This window comes from Muscardinus avellanarius (assembly GCF_963383645.1).
Source record: "Muscardinus avellanarius genome assembly, chromosome: 11".
NCBI lineage: Eukaryota > Metazoa > Chordata > Mammalia > Rodentia > Gliridae > Muscardinus > Muscardinus avellanarius.
Window position 1 is genome coordinate 60232022 of NC_137797.1, and position 20462 is coordinate 60252483.

Consider the following 20462-nt stretch of genomic DNA (forward strand, 5'->3'; position numbering starts at 1 on the left):
GAACACATATTAAACTAAAATCCATCAAAATAATCTAACACAAGTCATATTTTATAAAAAAATTTATTGACCTCTTATGTAACATTGGATGTCTGTATCTGAATTGTGCTAGGTACACTAGATATCATCCTTTGGCCTCATAATTGCCTGGTAGAGTAGGAGCTGCAGCTCACTGCCTCTGTCCAGCACTTCAAGAGACCATCATACTGCTTATTGTTAGCACAGGCAGAGGACAATATTAAAAATTCAAAGTATAGTTTTCCCTCAATGAATACTGTTTTCTCACTATCATAAAGTCTACAAAGTCGTAAGTCAATCTAGTTAAGTCAGGGAGTGTATATATATATCACTATTATTTGTAAAAATGTTGTAAAGCTAAGAATACTTTGATGACAGAGAGGTCACTCAAATACAAATATATATATTCTTAAATTTGAAAGTCCATAATACACGCATACTCATGTTCATAGCAGCACAATTTACAATAGCCAAATTACTGCAAAAATAAATAAATAAATAAATAAATAAATAAATAAATAAAAAGTTTACTATGGAAAAAATACAGAGTAAGTGAATGGGATGGCCCTAGAATATGTGAGAAAAATCTTTCCCTCACTCACTTTGGTACACGGTAGGTTCAATTTCTGACATTGACTGTCTTACATCCAAGATGGAGCATAACACACCAGTAAAAAGCAATGCAGTGCATCTTCTCATGCAGTGCTTTAGAGTAATTTTATGATTATAGTTCTTTGAAAATGTCTACTTATATAATGAGCCTTTTGTTATCCAAATGTCTTTCTACCATGTTAGTATTTTGCTCTTGTTTAAACGCAGAACTTCTAATTATATACTTACACACTTTCATCATTTGTTCTAATGCTGTGATTACCAAACACTCATGTCATGAAGCTATTAAAGTCTTAGTAATTTTTCTATGGCATACCTTAGGTCAAAAGCAATTCAATTCAAACAACATCAAAATAATAGTCAATGTAGTACCTGAGAGATGTGACTCTTGATTTCTTAAATATTTCAAATAAAGACAGTTATCATTAACTTAGGATAGTTTGACCTGAATATTTGAACTTTATGACGGTGAAAATATACACATACTTTTAACTAATTTTCATTTACTGTAGTATTTCATAAGTTACATGAAATATTCAACATTTATTATAAAATAGGCTTTTTGATGATTTTGACAAGTATAGCTATTATTAAGTGCTCTGAACCTTATTGAAAGTAGACAAAGCTAAGTTAAGATGTTCAGGAGGTTAGATGCATTAAATTTATTTTTAATTCATGATATTTTATGTTTACAATGGGCTTATCCAGACATTATCCCTTTCAAAGTTATGGAGCATCTGTATGTTATGAGACACTAATCAAGATTGCTTTAACATTTTCTGCAGATTATCTAAACTTTAGATGAGTTTCTTCCTAACTATAGTCCTCTGACCTCCGTTTTCTTAGAGAAATTGACATTGTAAATTTTTCCCCTGCTCCTTTAAGAGATAAAAGTTCCAGCCTATAAATGTCATTCTCAAGTACCTGTGAGCCATCCTCTTGAAATGCAATCATGAAGAAAGATAGTGACCCTGACTCTCAGTCTCTGCTGGAGGTTATGAATCTTAACTTCAATAACTGCTAATTAGAAAGCAGGATAGTCTAATAGCACTGACGAGCCTTCCTTCTCATGCCCTTTAGGACTTTTGGACTAGCTTTCTCTCCTATTTACTCTCCAGCCTCTTGGTCCAGCAGAGTTGAGTCAATGTCTTCTCCCCTGTTGCAATAGTATTGAACAAATTCTTCCTCATCTGTTTAACTTAGCCAGTGAAGCTTTTCTTCAATTGTGACCCTATAAGATTTTGGGGTATTTTAGTTTACTTAGGGGAAAATACTATTCTAACCTGGTTTTAATCCCATGGGTCTAAAAGCTATAAAGAAGGAAGACTAACAAAATAAGCAGAAACAAAAAAGTTAAAATATTGTGTATAGAAGTTGGTCTCCCTCACCTTGCTCTTAGTCTTTCTTCTCTCATTTTTTCTTAAGTTCACCTAACCTTAATTTCAAAACAAATTTTTATAAAAAAAAAGTTAGAAAATAGGATTTGGATTTTGGAATTCTATTCATAATTGAAAAAAATACTTTTTAATCTTTTGTTATTGTTACATGCCTCCAGATTCTTTCCTTAACTCTTTTCTCTTTCAACAAAATGTTGCTAACAATCTCATATATAGCCATAACTTCAATCATTATAAAACAATTATTTTAAATGGAAGTAGGAGGATGTAAATTCCAGTGGGAAGGAGAGAGCTTATGTCAAATCCATCACAGGACACTTTCAAATTACATGTGCTTTCTCCTAACCTTTAACTAATATAATCCTTCATAGGACATACTTGCCTTGTAAGCACTTTTGGAATAAAAAGACTATTTTAGAAAGACTATAGGTAACTCTTGAAACTACGTGACCTCAAAATCTATTTTTCTATATAAAACTTTTATCTGAAATTCAAGCACATTGTTTTACTAGTTTATGGACATCTGATGGAAATTTTAAACTCAACATATTAGAAGTGAAATTATTCTTTGCCAAATGAATTATCAATCTTTTTTATTTTTTTGCTAGAGCAAGGTAAGATATAGGCATACTGGCTTTATCCCTTAAAAATATTGAATATAACCATCTTTCTTCATGGATATTACCACTATTCAGGATTATATCATCAGGTTTCTCACCTGAATTTTATTTTCATTATAAATAAAATATTTTTATTTTTACTGCTGTAAGTCTTTATTATGACTTCAAGATATTACTTCTTATAGCTCATTGGTTATTATAATTACAACTCTATTTTATGTCTTAGTTCAGTAATGATAATTTATATAGTAGCTGGGTGTGGTGGTGCATGTCTATAATTCAAGTACTGGAGCGTCTGAGAGGAGGATCGCAGGTTTGAAGCTAGTCTCAGCAACTTACTCAGGATCTCAGAAAGTTAGTAAGACCCTGTTTCCAAATTTAAGAGAAAAATAGGGATATGGAAGTACCTAGGAGGTAAAATGCCCTTGGGTTCCATTTCCAACTCCATAAGAAAAAAATAATTTATATAGGAATATAGAATCACTTCACTTAGCTTGAAATTAAACTAAAATGCTTTCATAACTAGTATAATAGTTGGAATGTGAACAAAAACAAAATGAGAATGACATGTTGAAAGAGAAGTAAACCAAAATCTAAAATAGATAATTGCTAAGTATAATACTGTTTATAATGAGACATAAAAATTAATTTTTTATTTTATACTTTTATTGGTGCATTGTAATTATACATTATAGTGAGATTTAAAGATAGACTAGTGGACATATAACTAGGTTTATTTTGCTCTGCATCCTTCCCTCCACTCTTCTTACACATTTTACACATTTAGTAAGATTGGTACTGATACCTAAACCTATGGAAAAAGGATTATTTGAGCCATTTCTCTCCTCAGTCTTCCATATTCTTCTCCCCATCTCCCTCTCCCAATCTCTTTGTACTATTTCATTAGTCTCTATTTTCATTTAACTGAAGCCTCTTTTGTTGTCTAATTTTCTCCTAATTTTCTCCTATTAAAGAAAGCATATGACCTTGACTTGAAATTGGCTGATCTCACTTAGCATAATGTTCTCTAGCTCATTTAATTTTTCTGAAAATGACATATTTGTTATTTATGGCTAACTAAAACTCCATCATGTTTATATGTCACATTTTGTTTATTGAATCATCTGTTGACAGACCTTTCTATCTGGCTCCACAATTTGACTAATGTGAATTGTGCTGCTATAAGGATGGATATATATGTATCACTATAGTAACCTTACTTTAATTCTTTGGGAAAGATTTCAAGGAGTGGTATAACTGGATTATAGAGTTTATTATTTATTTATTGACAAAAATAGTGCCCTGGTTTTTATCCTTTCTTTCTTGAAGACAAAAATATTCTGTCATATTTACATAATACATTTTATTTATCTTTTTTATTTACTTTTAGCAATGATGTAAGAATAAATTTTATAAAATGTAAACATAATAAAATAACTTACTAAAAATCCTTTAGTAGCATCCTAAATCATTTGGATAACATTCCATATAATTGTTAAAGGGTAGCTAATACTTTGCTATTTCTTAACTACACAGCCTCATCTCTCACCTTTTACCTGCCTGGACATGTTTTTGTCACAAATATTTCATTTTTAATAAATTATTGTAGCTTCCTAAACTCATTAGGATTGTTCTTATTACTGGATTTTGTCTTATATATTGTCTTTTTAATATAAAATTTATATAATGTCTATCATGAACATATTTTATTTTGTTTGGCAAAGTCCTATCCATCTTTCATATGGTAGAATAAATGCTGTTCCTATGGGATTTTTAAAACTACTCTTCACTGAATAATGTGCTCTTGTTGTATGTTCTTATAGCATTGTATTTGTTTCTGTCACAGAGATTTTCATACTTCACTACAACATCCTAACACTAACTTCTCACTAGGTCACACACATGAGGAAGACTGAAAAAATACGTACATTTTATTATTATTATTTTATTTCCAGATGCTAACAAAGTAACTGATATTAAATTATTAATTATTAATTTGAGTACTGACTTAATTAAATAATGAGAATTCAGGCCAGCCAGTCATTTTTTAAAATAAACTATACTTAAGATGCAATGAAGTAAATTGCATTGCACTAATGTATTAATACATATAAAATATTAGGAATTTATTTTAATACATAATATAGGACATTGTTCAACAATGTTTGAGGCAAATGTTTATGATTAAACAGAAACTCAAATCACCAGAACTTTTCAGTCTACAAGTATTGAATTTGATTAAGAATTCATCAGTAATGCCAGACTGAGATGATACATTAACAAATTATTGATGTCTAGCTCCTATTTACTGGCTCCTAGATTTTTAGACAAATATTTTCTTGGCAGGTGAAGACAAGTAGTAACACCTGACCTCAAATACAAGTACAGATCTTATTTATCTGGCAGTGTCTTGAATTTTTTTTGGCAATAAGTCATTAGTAGTTGCTATTGATTCCAAATACATGTTTTCATGCACTTTTACCCACTTTAAGTCTCTTATAATCTCCTGGAAGATACAATTTTACCTTAAGTTCCATATTCATAGCTCAAATGGTGCATTATTTTACCTGGTCTTACTTTTTCTGACTGCTCGTGTTCTTAGATCTTTGTATATCTTCTTTATTTGGCAATCTATTCCATTGGTATGCCCTTTTCTGCCTATCTTAAATATCACCTGTCTCTATACAGTCTCACCTGCATCCTTATTCTATTTACCTGTATAGAGGTTTGTTTATTTAGTGATGATTTGGGAGTTGCTTACCATGAAAGAGACACAAATATAATCTAGCAACTATAACAAGTGACTTAAGAAAGCATCAGTATAAAGTTTAGTAAATTTTAAAAATCACAAGTTTCAAAGCAAAGTAGCCCAGGTTTTAATTCCAGATTTGCCACTTATGAGCTACATGCATTTGGGCAGTTCACTTAAATTATTTTTCTTTCTGCTGATTCCATGTGTAATGTGGTTGGATCATCAAGAAAAGAGCCTGTACAAGTCTTCAAACTATTATGATAAACCAGGATATTTCCATTAAAGTTAAAAAGTTATTATCCAAGTATCTTGAGAAACAGCAACTATCCTTGAAGATGAATGGGCCCACTGTAAAAAGAACTTACTTTCTACATGCACCATCTGGGGCTACAATGAGCATATTAAGGTAGAGGCATCTTAATAACTCAATATAAATGAATCCACAACTAGTTCAATGCTAGTAAGAGACCCAGTATAATTGACTTGAGGAATTTCAAGGTCAATCCTGCTACAAAAACAATGGTCTGGATATATGAAATAAAAGAGGACATCATGTCAAAGACTGAAGCAGAGCTACAGGGATGCAACCATAGAAATGGCGGAAAGGTTACATCCAAAAACCACTAGTATTGTGAGATCTGAGACCAAAAATATAGTGTATTGACAGCCCTCTAAATAGAAATCAAGAGAGGACAAAGGAGAAATGGCAACTGAGAAAAGCAGAATTATGAGTCCTGCTGACACTAATCTCCATAGCTTCAAAAATAATGCCTTGCTGGGCGTGGTGGCGCACACTTGTAATCCTCACACTTGGGATGTGGAAACAGGAGGATCACATAGGTTCAAAGCCAGCCTCAGCTACTTAGTGAGGCTCTCAGCTACTTAGTGCGACACTGTTTCCAAATAAAATATAAAAATAGGTCCAGAAGTGTAGTTCAGATTTAGAAAGCCTCTAAATCTGAGGCTTTTTTAAATTTTTTAATTTTTTTTAAATTTTCCACCCCCAGTACCATACACACAAAAAATAATGTCTTACATAGCCATAAAATACTATCAGTAGAGGAAAATAGCTATAAATACAAGGGAAAGAGAAAAATAAGACTAGAAGAACAACCAGAGAGCAGAAAAAATATCTGCCTGCCTTGCGGTGGCAGCTGCCACACAGGTATCAACTTGACTCACAGCACCAGGAAAACAAAGAGCTGAAGTAACCAGTTGTAGACAAGTCGGTTGTAATTCCTCAGTTCTTCCAGCACAAAGACTGGCTAAAATTTCCAGCAGCCAAGCCCATCACACCCTCCAGGGATTCAGGACAGAGAGCGTGGCATTGGCCCCATATTGTCAGCAGTGGTGGTCAGTTCACGATGCCTTCAAGAGCTCCAGCCAAGTGCACACCACAATCATAAGTGAAATTGCGGCCTCTACAGGAAAATCCCAGTGCTGCACCCACAGGGACTTGCACAGCTTTGATAAACTCCCTGGGTCTGAAATCTTGAAGCTCAACCCAGTGAAGGAGTATTGGTGGCAGAGATTGCCATACCCTAGTTGCAGTTTCCTGTGGGAAAACACCCATCCCAGCACCCCCAGGGTCTTGCACAGCTGTGACTAACTCCCTGGGTCTGAGACTTTGCAATACAATTCAAGGAAGGGATGGTGGCAGCTGAGATTACCACAACCTCCAGAGATCCAGAGCACAATCAGTGAAGATTTGGTGATTCTGAGAAGAATAAAGAGAAGATGGGAGTGAGATCTGCTGTTGGTCATATCAGAAGCTCAGACAGACTCAGGCTTTTATCAGTGGAAAGGGTGGGGGTGGTCCTACTCTTAACATTAAACCCAATGAATAGGACTTCTGGGAACATCACAGACATCCCAAGTGTGATGAACAGGGAGAAGTCAGACTATCCCAGCGCAATCTATGGAGAACAGAGACTTCTACATTGAGTTTGGTCTCAGAGGCATATGCTACCAACAGAGGCAGGGAGAGACATATACTCCAAATCTGTGGAAAGTGTGGAGGGTGACCCTCACTCAATATTAAATCCAACCTTATTGAATAGATTCAAAATGGCGTCTGATGGACACAGCACTTCTCAGTAGTTGAAACAAATAAAGTTCAACTACTTAGAAAGCAGTGTCTTAATCAACAAAATAAATACATCCCAGGAACCAAAACAGATCCAGGTACCTCGACAGAAACCCTGAACTCGAAGAAGAAGAACAAAGATCGGGCACCAGACCTGCTGCAGATACAATCAGGACACCCACTGGCTGGCTGCCTGTGAGGGCCACCTGCCTGCCCAATCTCCACTCCCGAGCCCTGACTAAAATCACCGCGGCAAGATAATCTGAGACTGAAAACGGACATAGAGCATCATCTGAAAACGGACATAGAGCATCATCTTAAGCAGCTAGCAGCACCCACGTCAGAATTCTGCACCCACGTCAGAATTCTGCGCCCTGAACCCCCGCTAGGAGTCAGTGCCCACACCACCCCCACCCCTAAAATCCGAGTTTACCTTGTGTGCCCAGTCCCTGCCCCCCACTGGAGCTCAGACACCCACCTTGCCAGAGGCCTGCTTTCCAGGTGGCGAAAGCTCTGTGCACCAGTGAGATCTCCTCGGCCCCCAGTTTCTATGCCCCGTGGGAGGCAAAGATCATTGCTGAACACTGTGCAGCGCATGTGCCCCCGGACCCTTGTACACCTATCCCGCGCCCCTGGTCCACCGCTGGGAGTTCCCACCCACCCGGCAGCCTGATACTCAGTTCTAGTCTAGAGCACAGCCCAGTTCACCTTGGAGGAGCATAGCAGCAGGCACTAGGCAGCTGGACCCATTCACACCTGGGTCCAGTAATAGCAGTGCACCCAGCCTGCACTCTCAGAACTGGCAAGCTCTGGCAGTAAGTGTGGGCATCCAAGAACCAGCAACACTTTGCCCAGGGTACATTTTGGGACCACACTGGCTAGCCCAGTTAGAATTTCCAGAGACACAGGAAAATCCATCGAGACACAATATCTGCACAGGACCTCAGGGGGAGGTTCCAAGTCTACTTTGGACATCCTCCACTCCTGCTGTAGGGAAGTACAGGCCAGAGTCTAGGGTGGTGATTGCAGAGGTGCTGACTACAGGTTGGAATTACGCAGAACTCGGGAATTGTACAGAATCTAATAACAGTGATACCAGACATCCTGACACATAAAACTAAAGCAGTTAAAGGAAAGAAAGGTGTCCAAACACCCAGAGTGACCTAAGAAGATAAAAATAGAGTACAAAGAAAACTAAGAGACATTGGATTATATTCTGAAAGCTACCAAAGCAAACAGATATACAAATATTATATAGACCTGACCCTATATTCGTAAAAAGTAGGACTGTTTTTTTTTTTTTTTTTTACTTTTATTTTGGATGTTTTGTTTTGTTTTGCTTTTACAGTGCTTTTGTTTTGTTATGGTTATTGCTGTTTTATTTTTTTTCCCCCATCCTTCTTTTACTTTAATTTGTTGGTTTTTTTTATATATTTATTTGATAATTTGCCTTGTTTCCTGATTTCACACAGCTGCTAGTTGCTTTTATTTTATTCTTGTCCTTTTTTCCTCTTTCTTCCTCTTTCCTTCCTTTTTTCGCTCTCCTCCTTTGATTGGTTTTTCCTTTCTTTTTCTTGGATTACATAATAGTCTTGGTATCTTGTGTGGATTTTTTTTTTATGTTTGTCTGCTCCTTCCATCACCCCACTTACAAACTTCTCCACACTAACCTATATAGTCTTTTCCCCCAAAACTTTTCCCTATAATATAACTCCTTGTTTAATACTCAAAGTATTTCATATCTCCATACTTACTCTACTAACAACAAGAGTCCTACTAGTTAACTCTCTCTCATTCTCAGCAAGATATTCCCTTATCATACTTTAAGTCTTTCTCAACCTAAACATATCCTCTACCTAATCCAACTCCTTTACCCATTACCCCAGCTCCTCCCACATCACCCACCCTCAACACTGGAAAAGCTCTGCTGACTTGCCGATACCTCTAAATGCCTAATATTAAGATTGGACTAAGCATAATACTCACAAACAATGGGTAGAGATCAGAAAAACACGACAGAAAATACTATAAATATGAGAACCAGGAATAATGAAGAGACAGCAGAAATAATGAATACTTACCTACTAGATATGCAAGAAGGGGAGTTCAGAATCTTGATGTACAATATGATGAAAGGATTTAAAACAAGTCTAGAGGAGGTGAAAGGTGAGTTAGAAACACTAAGTAAGAATCAGAAAGAGGTCTGAAATAAAATGAAAGAGGCAATAAGTGAAATGAAGACAGCAATAGAAAGAAACTCTGGAAGATTAGATGAAATGGAAAACAGAATATCAATATTAGAATACAGTACATCCCAAACTGAAAACACAGCGCTATACAGAAATCTTTACAGCAACAAAACCTAAACATCCAGCAAATATGGGATAATATAAAGCATCCTAACTTACGAATGATAGGCATTGAAGAAGGGATACAGGTACAGACCAAAGGCATCTGTAATCTCTTCAAGGAAATAATCTCAGAGAATTATCCAAATATGGAAAGAGACTTGGACCTTCATGTCCAGGAGGCATACAGAACTCCACCAAGACAGGACCAAAGAAAGACCACTCCACACCACATAATAACCAAAATGACCAACATAGAGGCCAAGGAAGGAATCTTAAAAGCAGTGAGAACAAAATGACGGGTGACATATAGAGGCAAAACAATAAGAATCACCCCAGACTATACAACCCAGGTCATGAATGCTAGGAGAGACTGGTATGACGTGATTCAGACCCTGGAAGAAAATAACTTCCAACCAAAGCTTATTTATCCAGCAAAACTACTATTCAAGATCAATAGTGAAACCAAAGTCTTTCAGGATAAAGAGAATCTCAACTTAATGAATTCAAAGCAAACACTAGAGAAAATTCTTAAAGAAATAAACCATAAGGAAGAAAAAAAAAAACAGACTTCAGAAACAGAGAAGAGAGGAAGTTAATAAGTGGAACATTTAAGTAAAGAAGAAAGATCAAACCACCCAAGAGTAGACAGAACACAAAATGGCAGAAAATAAAAATCATATTTCAATAATATCTCTTAATGTCAAAGGAATTAACTCACCAATCAAAAGACATAGACTGGCAATGTGGATTAGGAAACATAATCCAAATATATGCTGTCTGCAAGAAACTCACCTTACAGCCAAAGACATTCACAGACTGAAAGTGAAAGGATGGAAAAAGATATACCATGCCAATGGTGACCAAAAAAGAGCAGGGGTAGCAACCCTGATATAAAAAAAAACAGACTTTAAACTAAAACACATCAAAAGAGACAAATCAGGGCACTTCCTTTTATTAAAAGGAACAATACACCAAGAAGATATAATGATAGTAAATATTTATGCCCCAAATGTGGGTGCAACCACATTTGTAAAACAAATCCTTCTGGACATAAGATGCCAAGTACACCCAAATACAATAATTCTGGGAGACTTTAATATGCCTCTCACACCACTGGATTGATCTTCAAGGCAAAAAGATGAATAAAGATGCTTTAGAACTAAAGGAAACCATAAACTAAATGGACCTAATAGACATTTTCAGATAATTTCAACCAGGAACTACAGAATACACATTCTTCTCAGCAGCCCATGGGACCTTCTCCAAGATAGACCACATCCTGGGACACAAAACCCCCCCAGCAAATTCAGAAGATGTAATATAATTCCTTGCATCTTTTCAGACCACAATGGAATAAAAGTAGAAATCAACAACAGGAAACTCAAAAGAAAGTATTCAAATTCATGGAGAATGAATGATACACTATTGAATGATGAATGGGTAAGAGCAGAAATTAGGGAAGAAATAAAGAAATTTATGGAAACAAATGAAAACAGAGATACAACCTACCAAAATCTATGAGACACCATGAAGGCAGTATTAAGAGGAAAGTTGATTGCATTGAGTACCCACATAAGAAGGACAGAGAACCACCAAGTAAAGAACCTAATGACACAAGTCAAAGACCTAGAAATTCTGCAACAGTCTATTCCCAAAGCCAGCAGAAGACAAGAAATCATTAAAATTAGAGCAGAAATAAATGAAATAGAAAATAAAAAAAACAATTAAAAGAATCAATAAAACAAAAATTTGGTTCTTTGAAAAGATTAATAGAATTGATAAACACCTGGCCAACCTAACCAAAAGAAAAAGAGAATCAACTCAAATTATCAAAATTAGAAATGAAAAAGGAGATATCACCACAGATAGTGAAGAAATTCAAAATATTATCAGAAACTACTTTAAAAATTTATATTCCAATAGACTTAAAAACCTGGAAGAAATTGATAGATTTCTAAGCACAGTTAACCTTCCTATTCTCAGCCAAGAGGATATAGCAAGCCTAAACCAACCAATAACAACCAACAAATAGAAACAGCAATAAAAGTTCTTCCACCAAAGAAAAGCCCAGGCCCAGATGGGTTCCCAGCTAAATTCTACAAAACCTTCAGTGAACAACTAATACCAATACTTCATAACTTGTACCAGGAAATTGAAAGAGATGGAACTCTTCCAAATTCCTTCTATGAGGCCAGTATCACATTAATACCCAAACCAAATAAAGATACCTCAAGAAAGGAAAACTACAGACCAATATTCTTAATGAACATAGATGCAAAAATTCTAAACAAAGTACTAGCTATATGCATTCAAAACTATATTAAGAGAATAATACATCATGACCAAGTCAGTTTCATTCCAGAAAAACAAGGCTGGTTCAACATACACAAATCAATACATGTTATTCACCACATAAATAGAACCAAGAACAAAAACCACATCATCATAGCAATAGATGCTGAAAAGCATTTGACAAAATCCAACACCCATTTATGTTAAAAACACTGCAAAAAATTGGGATAGAAGGAAAGTACTTCAACATCATTAAGGAAATATACTGTAAACCCAAAGCCAACATTATATTGAATGGGGAAAAACTGCAAGAATTTCCACTAAAGTCAGAAACAAGACAAGGATGCCCACTATCACCAATTCTTTTCAATATAGTCCTTGAGACTCCTTCCACAGCAATAAGACAAGAGAAGGAAATCAAAAGAAATTCACATAGGAAGAGAGAAAGTAAAATTATCCTTATTCACAGATGACATGATCCTTTATCTGAAAGACCCAAAGAACTCAACCAAAAGACTTCTGGAGCTGATTGACAAATTCAGCAAAGTCGCAGGATACAAAATCAACCTAAAGAAATCAGTGGCTTTTCTTTATGCCAACAACAAATCCACAATGAAAGAAACAAAGAAAACATTTCCATTCACTATAACCTCAAAACCAATAAAATACCTAGGAATAAACCTAAGCCAAGATGTAAAAGACCTTTACAACAAAAACTATAAAACATTAAAGAAAGAAATTGAAGAAGACCTTGGAAGATGGAAAGATCTCCCGTGCTCATGGATAGGCAGAATAAATATCATCAAAATGGCCATTCTGCCAAAACTGATCTATAGGTTTAATGCAATTCCCATTAAAATACCAGTGACATTCTTCAGAGACCTAGAAAAATCAATCATGACATTTATATGGAGAAAGAAAAGACCTAGAATAGCCAAAGCAATTCTCAACAATAAGAAACATGCAGAAGGCATTACAATCCCAGACTTCAAACTATACTATAGAGCAATAGTAGTAAAAACAGCATGGTACTGGAACAATAACAGATATACTGACCAGTGGATTAGAATAGAAGATACAGAAACAAACCCACACATCTTTAGTCAATTAATCTTTGACAAAGGGGCCAAACAAACACTGAAGAAAAGACAGCCTTTTCAACAAGTGGTGCTGGGAGAGCTGGCTAGCCATTTGTAAAAAGATGAATCTAAACCCCTATATCTCACCAAACACATGAATAAACTCAGGATGCATCAAAGACTTAGATATTAGGCCTGAGAAGTTATTAGAGAAGAGCATAGGTTTAACACTAACATATTGGCACAGGCAGTAACTTTCTCAACAAAACCCCCACAGCTCAGGAAATTAAAGCAAGAATAAACAAGTGGGATAGCATCAAACTAAAAAGTTTCTTCTCATCAAAGGAAACTATCAATAACCTAAAGAGGAAGCCTACAGAATGGGAAAAGATCTTTACTGGCCACCATTCTGATAGGGGGCTAATATCCAGAATATACAAAGAGCTCAAAAGACTCTACACTAGCAAAACAAACAACCAGATCAAAAAATGGGCAAATGAACTAAATAGACACTTCACAAAAGTAGAGATACAAAGGGCCAATAGATACATGAAAAGATGTTTTTCATCATTGGCCATCAGGGAGATGAAAATCAAAACTACACTGAGATTCCATCTAACCCCAGTCAGAGTGGCAAGCATGAAGAAATCAAACAACATATGCTGGCGAGGATGTGGGGAAAGAGGAACTCTTTTACACTGTTGATGGGAATGCATACTAGTTCAGCTACTATGGAGATCTGTGTGGAGATTCCTAAGAAAGGTGGGAATAGATCCACCATATGATCCAGCTATACCACTCCTGGGTATCTTTCCAAAGGGGTTGAATTCAGAGAAATACAGCAACATATGCATACCTATGTTCATGGCAGCACAATTTGTAATAGTCAAAATATGGAACCAATCCAGATCTCCATCAACAGATGAATGGATAGCAAAACTTTGGGCAATACATATAATGGAATTCTATTCAGCCATAAAGAGGAACAAAATTATATCATTTGCAGGAAGATGGAAAGCCTTGGAGAACATTATGTTAAGTGAGATCAGCCAAGAACAGAAACATGTTTCCTCTACTATGCCCAAACTAGGAAACACAAAGGATACCAGTGGGACTCCAGATAATGGAGGGGAAATATCAGCAAAGTTTGAATGGAAAGATAGAAGAGGAGGAAGGCTGATCTAGATTAATGAGGGTCTACATCTGAATATGTATAAAATTATGAATATGACATGGTTAACCTGGACAACCACTGGTGAGAGGGGGGAAGGGAAAACAGGGGCGGGGAGGAGAGGGCAGCAAATATAGTTTAAATTTATAATATTTATGTTCAATAAAAAATTGTTAAAAGAAAAAAATAAATTCAACCTTATTGATATTGACCATCTGTATATACTGAGAAGACTCAGAGAACCAGACGCACAGAGGGAAAGGTGCCAGGGGCACTCAGTATTTACACAGAGAGAGACTGCAAAGGATTTCCGTGCTGAATAGTAAAACACTTATATGTAGAGTCACATTAATTAATTGTTGGGGTTGTTTTGGTTATTTTATTCTTATTTTTTTTTGTGTGACAGTGTATGCCTGGATGTTCTTTTTCTTTTTTTGGGTGGGGGTATTTTGTGGGGTTTTTTGTGTGTTTTGTTTTGTTTTGTTTTGTTTTTAATCCTCTTCCCAATTCCTCTCCCAAGCTTCTTCCCTTGTACATACCTTCTCTCTCCTCTCTATCCCTTTTCTATCATTTTTTGTCTTTTTATCACTCCTTTGTCTTGTATTAAATCCAACTACTATCACTATCCCAGAAACTCTACATTCATTACCAGAATACTACTACATTTGCACTATCTCTAATCTCTAGTATATACTACCTTACCAAATTCATATAATTATACTATTTGACCCTATCTGAGACCTTACCCTATTCTTCCATTTACTCCTTCCATTCCCTTCTTACTCAGCCTTCATGGTTGAATACAAATTGCCCTTGAATATACCAGCTGACACCTAGAGACTGAGAATAATCTACCAAAGCAACAGGTACAAACTTCTGAAATCATGGTAAAGAGGAGCAACAATGAAACAATGAGCTTCTACAACACCACAATAACAGAATCTGATAACACAGAAATCCAGAGAGCTCCAGAAGATCAAATCAGGAATGTAATTGCAGAAATAATACAGGATTTTAGAAAAGAATTTAGAGAGAGTAAAAGAAATAAAGGATGCAATCATTGAAGTAAAGGCAACAAATCAAACTATAAATAATCAATTAGACCACATAGAGAATAGAATCTTGCACTTAGAAGATGATAAATCCATAAATGAACACATAGTTTATAATTTAGAAAAAAATTGACATCAGAAATAGGACATTGAAGAAATATGGGCCCATCTTAAGAGAGCGAACAAGAATAATTGGCAGAGAGGATGAAAAAAAAGTGAAACCAAAGAGATCAATAATCTCTTCAAAGAAGTAATAGAAGAAAAATTTCCAAACATAGAGCAAGAGGTCTATACACAGGTTCAGGAAACTTATAGTACTTCTTTTAGACAAGATCAAAGAAAAAAGTTCCCCATGCCATATAATAGTCAAAATGACCAATGTAGAAGCGAAGGAGAGAATCTTAAAAGCAATAAAAGGCCAACTGACATTCATAGGCTAAACAATTAGAATCTCTTCAGACTTCCCAAACCAAGTCATGAAAGCCAGAATCCCAAAGTTTTGCTATCCATTCATCTGTTGATGGAGATCTGGATTGGTTCCATATTTTGGCTATTACAAATTCTGCCAAACTCTGAAAGAAAACAACTTCCAGCCAAAAATATTCTACCCAGCAAAACTATCTTTCAAATTAAATGGGGAAATAGAAGTTTCCATGACAAACAGAAGCTGAAGAAATTTATGTTTTCAAAACCAGCACTAGATAAAATATTCAAAGAGATTAACTACAAAGAAGTAATAAGTAATAAACACCAGAACCAGAGAAACAAGAATTTAACATCCAGTAGACAACTAAGCAAAGAAGAACAAACAGTATTTCAAACTGAAATAAAATCTTACCATGTTTACCATGTTAGGAATAAAATATCATCTTTCAATAATCACACTGGATATAAATGGCCTCAATTCCCCAATAAATACACATAAATTGGCAAAATGGATTAAAAAACAGAACCCATCTATCTGCTGCTTGCAAGAAACACACCTTATAAGTAATGATAGAAACAAACTTAAGGTAAAAGGCTGGAGCAAGGTAATCCATGCCAACAGAACTCAAAGACAAGCAGGAGTAGCAACTATGATATCAGACAAGTTATACTTCAAACATAAGCTTATTAGAAGAGACAAAAAAGTCACTTTTTACTGGTAAAAGGAACAATCCAAGAAGAGAAATTAATAATAATCAATATTTATGCCCCAAACATAGGTGCAGCTATTTTCATAAAATAAACTCTCTGTGACATTAAGTCACACATAAATCCCACTACAATAATACTGGGAGACTTTAACAACCCTCTCATACCATTAGAGCAATATTCTACACCAAAGGTAAGTAAAGACGCCTCAGAACTAAAGAACACCGTTAATCAAATGGACCTGTTGGACACATATAGAATATTTCACCCATCTATAGCACAGTTTACAGTTTTCTCAGCTGCTCACAGAACATTCTCCAAAATAGATCATATCCTGGGCCACAAAGTAAGCACTAGCAAATTCCAAATATTTGACATACTTCCTTGCGTCTTTTCAGACCATAATGGAATGAAATTAGAAATTAACTATAAGAAAACCCAGAGAAACCACATAAACATGTGGAGACTGGACACCACAGTTCTGAATGAAGAATGGGTCAGAGAAGACATAAGAAGTGAAATCAAGAATTGCTAGAAACAAACAAAAATAGAGATACAACATATCAAAACCTCTGGAATACTTTCAAGGCAGTGTTAAGAAAAAACATTTATATCATTATAGCACTTAGTACTCACATAAGAAAAACAGAAAATCATCAAATAAATAACCTAATGACACACATCAAAGCCCTTGAAAAACAGGAACAATCTAACCCAAAAGCCAGAAGAAGAAAGGAAATTATTAAAATCAGAGCAGAAATTAATGAAGTAGAGAATAAAAAAAAATACAGAAAATCAACAAAATCAAAAGCTGGTTTTTCAATAGAATTGACAAGATAGATAAAGCACTAGCCAACCTAACTAATAAAAAAGAGAGAATCAACCCAAACTGTGAAGATAAGAGATGAAAAAGGAAATATTAGTAATGACAGTGTAGAAATCCAGAGGATTATCAGAAACTACTTTGAAAAACTATACTACAACCAAATGGAAATTCTGGAGGAAATTGAAAACTTTCTAGAAAAATACAATCTTCCTAAACATAGTCAAGAAGATATAGAAAATTTAAACCAACCAATAACAAAGAGAGTGAAATAGCAATAAAGAGCCTACCATCAAAGAAAAGCCAAGGATCAGATGGTTTCCCAAGTGAATTCTATAAAACCTTTATAGAAGAGCTGATACCAATACTCCTCAGTCTATTATGTGAAATAGGAACAAATGGAACTCTCTCAAATACAGTCTACGAAGCCAACATCACATTAATACCAAAACCAAATAAAGGCAGTTCAAGGAAGGAAAACTACAGGCCTATATCTTTGATAAATTTGTATGAAAAACTGCTAAACAAAATATTAGATACACTCATTCAAAACCACATAAAGAAAATCATACATCATGACCAGGTAGGGTTCATCCCAGGGATGCAAGGCTGATTCAAGATATGAAAATCAATCTATGAAATCCACCATATAAACAGAACAAAAGAAAAAAATCACATGATCATTTCAATAGAGGCTGAAAAAGCATTTGATAAAATACAACACCCATTTTTGCTAAAAGCACTGCAAAGATTGAAATAGAAGTAACATATTTCAACATCATAAAGGCAATCTATAATAAGCCTACAGCCAAATTCATATTAAATGGAGAAAAACTTCAAGAATTTCCCCTAAAAACAGGAACAAGACAAGGATGTCCATTATTACCACTTCTCTTCAATATAGTACTTGAGATTCTAGCCAGAGTAATAACTCAAGAAAAGGAAATCAAAGGAGTACAAATAGGGAAAGAAGAACTCAAACTTTCTCTATTAGCAGATGATGTGATACTATATTTAGAAAACCCAACAAACTCAACCAAAAAGCTTATCAACAAATTCAGCAGTGTCTGGATACAAAATAAATCTTAAAAACTTAGAAGCTTTTCTACACATTAACCATAAATCCACTGAAAAAGAAAACCAGAAAACACTTCCACTAAGGATCTCCCACAAAAAAAATAAAATACTTAGGAATAAACTTAACCAAGGAGGTAAAAGATCTCAACAATGAAAATTATAAAACATTGAAAAAAGAAATCAAAGAATACTTTAGAAGATGGAAAGATCTGCCATGTTCATTGATAGGCAGAATAAATATCATTAAAATGGCCGTCCTTCCAAAAGTGATCTACAGATTCAGTGCAGTGCCCATTAAATTACCAAGATCAGTCCTCACAGACATAGAAAAATCACTGGTTAAATTTTTTGGAACAATAAAAAGCCCAGAATAGCCAAAATAGTTCTCACCAACAAAATCCATGTAGGAAGAATCACAATACCTGACTATAAACTATACTACAAACTCGTAGTAATAAAAACAGTATGGTACTGGCACAAAAACAGATACATAGACCAAAGGAGCAGAATAGAAGTCCCAGAAACAAATCCACACACTTACAGTCAATTGATTTTTGACAAAGGGACCAAAAACATACACTGGAAAAAAGATAGCCTGTTCAACAACTGGTGCTGACAAAACTGATTAGCCATATGCAGAAAACTGGAAATTAAACCCACTTTATCACCCTGCACAAGAGTCAATTCCACCTGGATCAAAGGCTCTGAAATTAGACAAGAGACCTTGAGGCTCCTTGTGGAGGGCATTGGTCCAATATTGCAACACATAGGCACAGATAAAAACTTTTACAAGACCCCAAAGGCACAACAAACTAAAAAGCAAATCAATACATGGGATTTCATGAAACTAAAGAGCTTCTGTACAGCAAAGGAAATATCAAGAACCTCAATCACGAGCTGACAGAATGGGAGAAGATTTTTGTCACCTACTCCTCTAAAAAAGGACTAATATCTAGAATATACAGAGAACTCAAGAAACTCAACATTATAAAACCAAATAATTAAATTAAAAAATGGGCAAGCATACTAAATAGACACTTCACAAAAGAAGAAATTTAAATGGCCAATAAATACATAAAAAATGCTCAACATCATTGGCAATCAGAGAGATGCAAATCAAAACTACTCTGAGATTTCACCTTACTCCAACTAGAGGCAATCATTCAAAACACAAACAACAAAAATGCTGGCTAGGATGAAAGTAAGTGGGAACCTAAAACATTGTTGGAAGGATTGTAAATTAGTGTAACCACTTTGGAAAACAATATGGAGAATCCTCAGAAGAATGGGAACACATTTACCATTCGATCCAGCAATACCACTTTTGGGTATCTACCCAAAATAAAGGAAACCAAACGACCAAACTAATGCATGTGTATCTATGTTCATAGCTGCAAAATTCACCATTGCCAAACTATGGAACCAGCCAAGATGTCCTTCAAAAGATGAACGGATTACAAAACTGTGGGATATGTACAAAATGGAATTTTACTCAGCCATAAAAAAATCCCACACAATAGCAGTATTTACAGGGAAATGGATGGAACTGGAGGACATTATGTAAGTGAGATTAGTCAATCAAAAAAAATAAGGAAGCAGATGTTTTCCCTAATATGCAAAAGATAAGGAGAAATGGGTCATAGGAAGCACTCTAGATGAAAAAGGAAATACTATAGAGGAGCAAATAAGACAACCTAACTGTGGGGATGGGAGAGGGGAATAAGTAAACTCTCTAAAGCACAGGATGTACTTACTCATATTGTAGTCAACCACTAAGCCAAGGATGGGAAGGAGGGATGGGGAGGGAGTGGGGTAGAGACTGAGTAGGGGCTAATTGGATGATGTGTGCATGTATGTATACACAAGTTTTTTTTTTTTTAACCCCATTATAATGTATGAAGACAATGCACCAATTAAAAATTTAAAAAATAAAGCCTGGCATGGTGGTGAATGCTTGTAATCCCCGCGCTTGGAAGGCGGAGACAGGAGGATTGCACA